The following is an 11,824-nucleotide window of genomic DNA, read 5'->3' as shown; positions in this document are numbered from 1 at the left end:
GTTTGATGCGTCATTGTAGAAATTTTTTTTGGCAAAGCCTCAAAGGGTTATGATATACAGGGACATTGCTGGACATTGGTGATATGCAGAAATAATAATGATTTAGCTTACACGTAACACTGAACTTCGTAATGGATGCTGACATGTTTTTGATTGGTCGATCTAAAATTGCTTTCAAACATTCGAGTACTATATTGACGAAAAACTGCTGTATGGTTATCGCAAATATTGACAGTAATTAGTTTTGTTTTCTGCGAAATCAAATATCTTACCAACTAGAACGTAATTACTAATTTGTGTTTTTGCATTAGGGTATTGATGTTCTTTTTTTTATATTCGTGAGTGATTTGTCAGATGAAGTTTTTGTTGATGACGTTCTTAATTAATTATAACAAAAAATGACATACAAAATAGCTATGCAATTAAAAATGATAGTTTTTCGATCCATCATGATAACAATTTTAAATCAAAATGCCACTATATGTGTAAAGAACATTATCACCAGACACACGATGATGTATGAATCACAACAACAAATAGTATAGATCAACAGTGCATGTCCCTGACATGTTAGTTGTACACTTGGCACACACCTGCCAGTGATTATGATATACTGCTAGTATGTGTTTAATTCCCCGTCTTTTGGCGTGAATAGAGATTAATGGCGGTGATAATTGCCTTATTCACTTCATGTCGCCATATGCCGCCCAAGTGACTGATTATAACGTTCAGACTGCCAGTTTGCTTTGCATTTGTTATAAATGTTTCTATGCAAAGATATTAGCCACGTTAATCCTATTAATAACATGTCTTTAGGATAGTGACAAATGTTACATTTCACAGCACACGTTAGTGTTCTATTATATAAGGAGAACAATGTCCACTATTGCTATAGTCGATTGCATGCTACCGTATACCCAGTTCTAGCATTTCCCAACCGTTGTGAAACTATTCATGTTGTATTATAATGGCATAGGATGAGTACAAGTTTATGAGCACAAAGAACACACAACCAAAGTACATAAACAAGACATTACAAAATAGTGTCAAATAGGTGAACAGATTATTCATGACCCCGAGGTATTGTGCGGCTGATACGTTGTCTTTGAGATCACAGACACGACTTCCCAATTTGTTTGCTGCGCTGATTAGCAAAACTTAATGTATGCATTGGTGAATCAAATCTAGTTAACTGTTTGTCGTATTGGGTTACCTTGCTCCATCGATTAGAATTTGTACTCCACAGTGATTGATGTAACATGATGCAATTAGACATTAGATAAATATGAGCATCTGCTAATCTAATTGCAAGAAAAAAAATACTATATTTCAAGATATAAATGGATAGATATTTAATACCATAATTTGCAGATAGCTACTTAATTCTGTCCCAAGTAGAATTATTACATGTAATTGTAGACTATACAATCAAAAGAATATTTCAGAATGAAAAACTATTAGATAACGTTATAATGTGATGTTACATTTTTGAGCATGTTCGTTTATTTATTGTCGTAATTATGTATAGAGCGGCGATGGATGACCCGAATGGCATTTCAATATAACTTACTTGAATAATTGCAAGCCTTCTATCTTACCTCTTTCACCTTCTATTTTAGTCTTTGGTCATTCAAGTCAGTTTGTGTCGCATGTTACAAAATAAACCAGCATATTCTTTTCATGTATCGTTTCAAATATTTAGATGACGCCAATAATGAATTATTTCCATTTCGCCCAATATTAGCAAAGAAATTATACATACATATATATATATATATATATATATATATATATATATATATATATATATATATATATATATATATATATATATATATATATATATATATATATATATATATATATATATATGAATATGCAAAATCTTTCGACGGGAAAAACAAAGACGTACAAATAGTCATGTAAAAATGTTATTGTAATTGCGTTCTCAACTATTATGTTCTCTAAGTGTGTGTTAACAATGACGATGGAGGCCATTATTATGGTTCTAATGAAACATGCAGTATGTTGTTCTGACGCGTGACACAGTATTGTGGAAATATCAGTGACATCACGTCATATGCGATACATATGTCACCATTGTACAATATCCCGTATGAAAAACTGGCCACAACAATAGCCATTTAAACCTGGTTTTTGTTGTTAGAAGGATCATTGATGACGATCAGGTGTGGGAACAAAATAAGTTTAAAATTATGACATACCAGTCACCAAATATCACATTAATTCATACACAAATTATAGCAATGTGAATAAAATATCAGCTTTGTCACTTGTACTCATCAATTTACGTAAATATCTTGTGAATAGACACCACAGCGATGATTATATTGAATTTAAATCTATTGAGGTACGCCTTCTCAGTGAGTGGGCTATACGATCACATATACATTACATATTTTATAAGCGACATGTCGTCTAATTACTAAGAATAATTGTTTGTTAATGTGTGTATCTGTCCTGAATGTCTCACAAAAGATGAGAGTAATGTCCTTTTAATGGAAAGTCATGTTTGAGTGTGTGTTTGTCTAGACAGGAATCGTGCTAACACTATTGACAATTTGTTGCAATGTAAATAGTGACATTTTAAACATTAAATAAAGATGTCAGCTCGACGTAGTCGCATGTATGACCAAGCAAATATGGCTATGGTTTGATCTTGTGACAACTTTGAACCTTTGTGATTGATTTCAACAAATATTGTCATATACGAAAGTCTATACTTGAGAATCGCATAACATAATTACTCTACATCGACAGAGAGTGTTCGTTCGTGTGCTACTGCCCTTTAGCATGAATATCACGTTAAATTCGGCAATAAACAATGTGCGTATTCAGAGATACACGATGCATAATTCTTGTAACGTTTGTAACTCATTGTCCGTGTTGGGGTTAACAGGCACGTCGAGTTTATCTAGGAAACAACTAGTCAGGTTTGACCGCGACGAATCTGTTCTGGAACCTAAATAATGAGCACTATCTGGATCAATTATGTGAATTCTTGTCATAACAGCATGGCGTACAATCTCTGTACATGTATCTCTTCAACAAGTCACGAAGTCATTCTGCTCGACGTCACATGGAATATTTGTCATACTGGATTACGTAATATTATCCTTATTACAACAAATTGGCGAATAAATGAATGTCTATTCACGACATCATCAAATACAACTCTGATTCACGGTGCGTTTTGGGACGACATGGCACGACATGTTAGCAAATAATATGTTTTAATAGAGTAATATAATCAACACTATTACACAAGATATTTCTAAAAAAAAAAAACCTGTGGTGCGTATGCATGTTATTCTCATGTGAGTTCCACATTAACATCCGGTACACCGCAAACTGAATGTTCCAAGTGTGTGTTCATAGGCTTAGTATACGGGTATGTACGTTATATTATACCGATGCCAGTACGATATTGAAGTTAGCAACATTCCATATTCACATTCTATTTTTGAAGTTAGCTTCGTATTTAAATTCAAGTAATAATAAATCAGTATCTACAATAACCTACCAAATATGGTTAATCAAATTTATTTAAGCTTCAGTGGATTACAAATAATTATGAGCAATTCAATTGGTTTCCATAGTTAACACATATAATTATAACCCACACATACTGAATCCACCAGGATAGTGCTACAACATAATCTTATTTCAATGGTTGTCAGGAATTATTTGCAGATTCTATCGTAAATGAAATAACATAAAGTTTCCGGATATAATACTATGTTAAAAACAAACGAAAACACAGTGATGATTAGCGTCCAAATAATAAATCATGCATTAGTTTCAAAGAAAACAAATGTTTAAATATTTGCTCTTAATCGTGCTAGCCGAATGCCGTGAAAGTCCTTAAAAATAATCATATAATTTCGCATTCAACGTATTGACACATAATGATTGTTGATATATGTTATATGAACAGAAAAGTTAATAGCTCTCGTGGCTTTTACTCTTTTAAGAATTGGTGTTGTTGACTACGTAAATTTCCATATAACTTTTTTTTCTAACAAAAAATGTTAGTGTTTGTAATTAAATGTATTCCCATTTATTCTTCAAGCAATTAAGACTATTTAATTTAACGCGTGATGTATTTAACTTCAGTATCCAAATCGTACTTTGTTTACTGTTAACACCTCAGTTTTATAGGCGGGTTTTATTATCATGTGGCATTTCCATAAATCTGCGGTGTGTGATTGGTAAATATGCAAGTTGTATATTTGAATTATTGTGCGATACATGCATATGATGTGTATACCAGGAAAATGCATTGGTGTGGTGAGTGTTTTTGTGAAAAAAACATGGGTCATTAACCCTACAAATAAAACGTCTTGTGTGAAATACTGTATCGACAAAAATGGACAACATCCTCCGTGTTCATTAATTCCAACAATGGCCTATAGACGTCAGCAGCAGTTCGTGACAAACCCGCTGTTTACGAAGTGCAATGTGAGTGAGAATACGCCGGGAGTAATGAAAGAAATAGTTAGTTAATGTTGCGTGAATACGCGAGTACAGCTGAGATCGTATGATAGTGGATAAAACATTATTCTCATGAATCTGTGTGTACGTAGAACTCTGGGATGGTGACGTTAATATACATTTATATGACATTTTCTGAATGAACAAATTAAAGGCGAGAAATATGATATTCTATATTCTATATAAAAATATTCAGCAAATGGAACGACGGGTGGCGTGAACAAGAAAGAATTCCATCGTCATCTTCACATAATAGTTTAACCACCTGGTGAGTGGAAAATGTTGGCGTCCGAATCCCTAGGATTCTAACTTAGTGAACAGAAGAGGGTGGTGTTCAGCTCCTCTGTGACAGCACTTCGCAATTCACAAACATTCTCTAGAGCTCACAGTTGGATAGTATAACATAATGCCGCCACATTTCGTGTCCAAGTCCCAAATTTGCTAATTAATCGTTACACAAACTTATATATTATATATAACCGGTCTATTAAGCATTCAACATCGTAATTTCTTCATGAACAAACTAAAAATAAAGTAGTGTAAATTAGTTTTGTAACACGAGAAAAAGATCACCGTTATTTAAAGCCAGAGCAAACTATGGAAAGTTGCCATGACGTTCCTCTTGAATGGATATCTCGACAAGACAAACATAACTACAATCTTGATTGAAAAGACATTTCCCAATCGAATGCTAAATTGTTTTTGTTTCAAACATATTCGTTTGACGTGAGATGATAAATGTGAATATAATAAATATCTTTACAAATTGTTAATTGGGTACAAATTTGCTGTAGTCACGTGAGGTATGGAAGGAGTGGACACATTTTCCAGTATTTAGTAGCTTTGATGTTTATAGTTTAGATTATATCAGAACATAACTACGCAAAGACACGAGACGCAAACAACCTGAGACGAACCACAACCACTTGTCTCTCTCACTCATTCAAATACATTAGCATTTATTGAAAGGTGCAATTGTCTCACGTTTTTTTTCAGATCAGCGGGATCGACAGGTTTCTCAATGGTGACAATTTAGTTAGGCAATAACGTAGAAGTGGATTAACAATGATGATGAAATAGTTACTAGGCAACGATGAATACAACTAGGCATGTGTGATAACGTACATAGACCTAGTTATGAAATGATGAAAGTTCCTGTACAATATACCAGATGGTTCAATCATTTCGAAAATGTCGACAATGAATGTGCACAATAAGGAAAAAATAATACTCTCCGAACGATACTAACTTGTTATATTTTGTGATAACATGCGCAGAACGCTGATGCTCCGAACCAAAGTAAACATCGCACATTTGCACAAAGTACATCCAAAATAATTGTGCTTTTCCGAAAACATTGCTAGTCGATGTTTATACTAAGGTATTGTGTTTCAATTTAACTTGTCATTTTCGAAACCGTCGTCAATATCTGTATATATAGTATTGAAAAAAACACAAATGTGTGTGCAGGTTTGGGGGAATACAATTATTTTCGATGTTTTTACCTGATCGTTTTATTCGATGCTTAGGAAAAATGACAAGTTGAAATAGCACGCGTTAGTTGTGTTAAGCAGTTTTAGCCTGACATGTTCGATGAAATGCAACATGTCGCTGGGTAATCTCCTTTTATTAGGGAATGAATAAAGCTACGCATTGAGATTATGCAACTCTCTCAGGATAGTGACAAGGATCTGTATAGTCAATACATATTTACCCAGTCAAGACAGTCATTATTCGAACCCGAAATCACTCTGTTCGTAGGGTATGTCATAAATTGTGAAATAAATCATGAAATATTTCTGGCGGAACATCGTAACTAATAATACCTTTTATACGTTTCAGACACAAAATATATAATATGTGTCATCACTGAATGTACATTTATGTTGACTGTGTTGTTTTTTAAATATAATTTGATTTGTTTTTTCTTAAGTAAGATAGGCACACCCTGGACATTGCCTTGGACAATAACGTTAATATTCTCCTGCCATAAATCTTAAATGTGGCTTTTGTCTAACTGATCAGATGGGAAGAGTATTCACATGTCTGTGTGGGAACGAATATATGAACCCTCTCATTAAACCATAATTAACATGGATACCAGTATTAAATAGACCATTTCCCGTTCACTGGGATATCCCGCATCCCGTGTCATGCGTAACAATCAGGACAATCACAAATCACAGCGTCGTAGTGGCGTCAAAACGTTGCATGTGCACGTGAAAGTAGTCCACGGTATTGTCACGTTTAACAATGTCTTATATTTGATGATGGCCAATTTTGATGAATGGGGGGGGGGGTATCGCCATATTCCACACTGAATAATCTACGTTTTAACATTGAGCTACAAAACAAAATCAAGTTCAAAATCAAATTATTCGATTTTAACGTACGGCAGGCGTCCAGTAAGCGACATTCACTCCTTACATGAGATCTCTTGAACTGGCTATGACATCTACCTATAAATTCGAACCATTAAATGTATTTGTACGTATTTGCCTGAATTTGCGTCACAAACTATGAATCCCCTTTGTCTGCTTAGAAAAATAATAGTTTATAGTGAAAATATATGTAATACTAAAATCAAGTCATGTATGTCCACCGACGAACCGTGGACAACAAATCGTCCCATTTGTTTGCGTGTTTAACAATAATCATCACTCATCATTTTCACTTTCATGAAAAATATGTATCTCTTGTGAATTAACAATTTGTGTTCAATATTTATATATCTGCAAATGAATGATAATTATTGACAAATATTAATAAATATTGATCAGTTGCATGTTCCTGTTGCTTGCTGTTTACATGTTTATTTTTCATATACTACTTTAGTTAATAAATTCTTTGATGTGAAATGAACATAGTTGTGCCACAATTTAACTCAGTGCTGCCTTTGATGATTAATAACAGTTGATTAACAAACTTAATAAAAAACAAGATACATCTTTTGTACTCTCCATTGTGAAACATTGAGCTTTCAGTACTAGCTATGGTTATTGTGGTAGATCTACAATACCCTTTTAGCATCAATACCTTCTTAAGCGAAAGTAAGAACACAAGTCGAACTGAATATTGCGTTTTAGAATTATTGCTTTTAGCATCAATACCTTCTTATATGAAAGTAATAACACAAGTCGAACTGAATATTGCGTTTTAGAATTCTTGTAATACTTAATATAATTACCATGCGTACAATTTGTATCACGCGTACAAACACGTTCTGATTCATCGGACTGTCCCCTGAAACATGTCCCCGGGCATCAGAGGAAAGCGACGCAAACAAGACGCTCTGTCGGTAATCTTACACTTGCAGATAAGGACATTTTAATCAACGTAAGATATTCAAAGTAAAGCAAGTTATGTAATTGTAAATCATTGTTTTTCACGCTAGTTCCCTGGGGCGGGATGGGATGAAACGTGGGATGTATACGTATTCACGCTGGATGTACTTAGAATGTACAATCGGGCTATACATCGCTGAACCATGTCGTGTTGTTAACATGTACATACCGTACATACATGATTTCATCTTCCGAATTCTACTGGCATAGTTGGGCATTACATCGTATCCCCACAAGTAACAGTTTCAAAGACTGGAACTAATAACGTTTAATTCAGAATAGTGGGTATTTTACAACTGTGAATATATAATTTCTCGCAGTTTTCTCTAAGCTCTACTGAAAAAAGTCACTCAAGTTGATATGTACCAGGTTGTCTTGAATTGGCCAAGTGGCGTTCTAAAATATCAGTTGATATGTTCTACAATATAGTTATGGCGTGATATGTGAGGTTAGTTCAATCATGTTTACTTGATGACCTGCACACTTGTGCCTCATATGCCATAAATATCACGTGGTCATGACATCCGACTTACATCCTAAATGGTATGAAAAAGTGTTCTATGATTTGTTGGTAAATGGGACAAAACTATTAGATGGGAAATACAAATTGTACCTCAGACGTTGTCAGGCAAGAGGGCTTTAGACTATATTGACTGAGTCAATGAATAGTTTCTTGTTAAATTTCTTGTTTTGCAAGCAGTATATATCAAGCTATTTGATAAGTGTTTTCTTATTCCTATTCTATGGGGTTTTCTTATTCTTATTTTATCAAGTCGAAAATATCTGATGCATGCCTTATTAAAACATATGTTTTAATGCAGTAATAATTTCAACAGAGAAAATCAGAGAAGAAAAACTTCGGATTTTGGCTGGAAAGGATTTATAATTCAATCTCCCACCAGGATAATAACGAGGTAGATGTATAATAATATATTGTAGTATGTTTGGTTGTTTTGATCAACTTATATCTAGTTATATAAACCTCAAGGAATCAGGTACCACATATGATAAAATAGTTTAAATTATGTCAGCGCATATATTTACATAATTGATTTTATTGTGAACGAGTAGCTGTTAAGAGTCAGACTTCCCCTTGCAGCATTATCACTAAATAGTCCATGGTAATTATAATACATATATTATACCAATTGATCCAATTAGAACCGTATTACCTTCATATATTTACAATATTACTCAATCATTATCACCCAATCATTATTTTTGTTATTTATTCCCGCCAAAAAATCTAAATCAATCAATCAAATCGGCAGGGGTAATAGCCAGGTAATGCAGCAGTATGTCAGTTCAAGTTGCCCGAGAAAGTATCGTGATGTGTTACAATATAACGATGAAAGAGCTGCCAAAGCTGTGACGGATAGTTGTTTTATTGACTTCATTATAGGCTTCTTTGAAGTAATGACAGATGGTTGGTACATATGTACCCCGTAGACGATGCTGAGAACAGCAGTGCTCTCCTCGAGGCATTGTAACATTTCCAACGTACACATCGCATAAAACATTATTCACAATGTAGAAGTTTCTTTCAGCAAATCATGTCAATAAAATATCAGATAAAATGAATTAAAAACGTTTTGTTTTGAAAACGGACACAGCTATAATTTATTTAATTTAATTTTTCCACTATTTCCCCTAATGTGTTCTCGATTTGAAATAATGAGATTTTTCTAATATAAAGAAAATTAAAATCTTGATGCTATTTAACAATTTAACACGACCTGTGTAATGAAGACCGTGCACCGTGTGCGTGCTACTGTGTTAATGATATGTACTTTACAATTGTAGATAACTTCATCTTTTTTTCATATGTGTAAAATCAACACAATTGTCCCATAATCAGAGCTCAATTGATGCAGGGAATTGTTCCACATAGTTGTATTACTTCCTTGGCTTATTGGATTGTTTGTCAATAATTATCATCCACGTACCAGGTTCAACACTTTAATAAATGTATGTTATATGCGTATTAATGTTATATGTGTATTGTGAATATAACACGGAAACAATGGTCGCCGTTATTTCGTTAAAAGTGAGAAAGACACGAGACTTTTCTTTGCCATTCTCTTTCGTTTTTTAACAAACTGGTTGTTTCATTTTATACTAGAAAACTAGAATTTTGAAAATAATTCCTCAAGCTTCAAATCATGATATAACTAGTGCATACTGTCACAATATAAGCTACATATTTGAATTACGCAGATATACGTATACCTTCATTAATGCTGAACATAACATATGGAATTCAGTTATAAAACCCAGAGGCATCGCCCGCAACTTAGCATACTGCTACATCGATGTCCGTGCAACGAAGTGAACTTTATTAAGTTAAGACATCCAGGGATAGTTCCTGTTAACATTACGTGATTCAATGCATGCTGCCGCGGAGGTCAGAGAAAATATACGTACCAGCCCCTGGGTACAGTCCATTAAAACATTACGGTGTAATAGCTGGTGATACATTTTTCCTTTGTGATTTATATATTAGCACTACCGTGATTAATCCACAATTCTTCAACGAGCGGATGTTTTATTTTGCCCGCAATCCTGGTTACTCTCCATAAATTAATGTCGGCTCGATTTTAGGTAGGTTTTTCACACATCTGGCTGTTGTTTACTTGTTGGCGTGGTATTTTTAAGAAGAACTAAAAAAAAGAAACGCAAATTGGTCATAACTGCTGATTGATTTATGAACACATAGAGTGAAATGTCGCGTCTTTCAAAAAGCTTCAGTTCCGAATTACGTGTGGCAACGTATTAAATAGGTAATTTTATAGTGTACTGACTTGAACAATCAACGTATATAATTTTAAACATAGAACTAAGAAGATATGTAATTTTTTTTCAAATGATTGAGTATCAACGCCTATTCGTTTGCGTCATTTGTCTAGATACCAATTATGAACTCATTGTCGTATATGATATATTGTGATTATCATTACACACCCCAATAATCATTCATATACGATGATACGATGATATCTATCAAAAAGTGATCAGCTATAATTAGGCCTCGATTCCATGGTACAGAAAATGCGATAAAGGTATACTTCTTGTGGAGTACTTCTATCAGTATCAAGGATGAGGAGCGTGAGTATACGTACTGCACGTGATATTATCGCGCAGTTATCTTGTTAAATCACCGCACACCGCGGTACGCTGATCACTAAAGATACAACCTGTTTTTATTTAACTGAATTGTGTTCGTCCGGAGACTTAGATATGCGAAAGAAGTAGTGAATGACATAGAGCTCATTTTGGCGCCCTCTACGTACCAGAAACCATGCCATTTATCGATTAATTCAAATGTATTAAATATGTGATGCATCGAACTATGTTTCAATTGCAGCAAAAAAATGAGTGAAGTGTTAATGACGCAATAGACAGGAAATTATGCTAAACAGTGAAACCATCAAATGTACAACGATTACTCAAAGACGAATATTTAAAGAAGTTACATCAACCAAAAGCCGACAGTCCATGATGCGTTCAGTCAACTCATTGCCGTGTTAAAGACGGTCTGCACGATTTCTCCATGCATAGTGAATAATTTTCGTAGTTCATAGTGATCATTTAATGGTACGCGATGGAAATGCGTATATTACAATAAAATATACCCGTATTTAAACTCCTAAGGCAATATACATGTATAGATTCTAAAATATACGCACTGTCAACATCGTGCATCGTAGATATAACTGTCAACTAATTAACATTTAATTTGCGGAATAATCAATTTCATTCAGAATTAGTCCGTGTATAATTTCCCTATTATTTCTAATTTCAACGTGTCTGAATAAAAATGGCTTTGGTTTTTGTGTGTAATGTCATTCCCTTCTGAGCGGAAAATTAGGTTAGACACATGTTTGCGAATCGCGTGTTTTTTTTCGGCGCCAGGTAACTCGTCTAATGTTACACTAAATTTGGTGTTTTAAACAGTGTTGTCAGTT

This window comes from Saccoglossus kowalevskii, chromosome 19, assembly GCF_978046115.1.
Source record: "Saccoglossus kowalevskii chromosome 19, keSacKowa6.1, whole genome shotgun sequence".
NCBI classification, from domain to species: domain Eukaryota; kingdom Metazoa; phylum Hemichordata; class Enteropneusta; family Harrimaniidae; genus Saccoglossus; species Saccoglossus kowalevskii.
Note: the sequence above shows the minus strand (reverse complement) of the source record.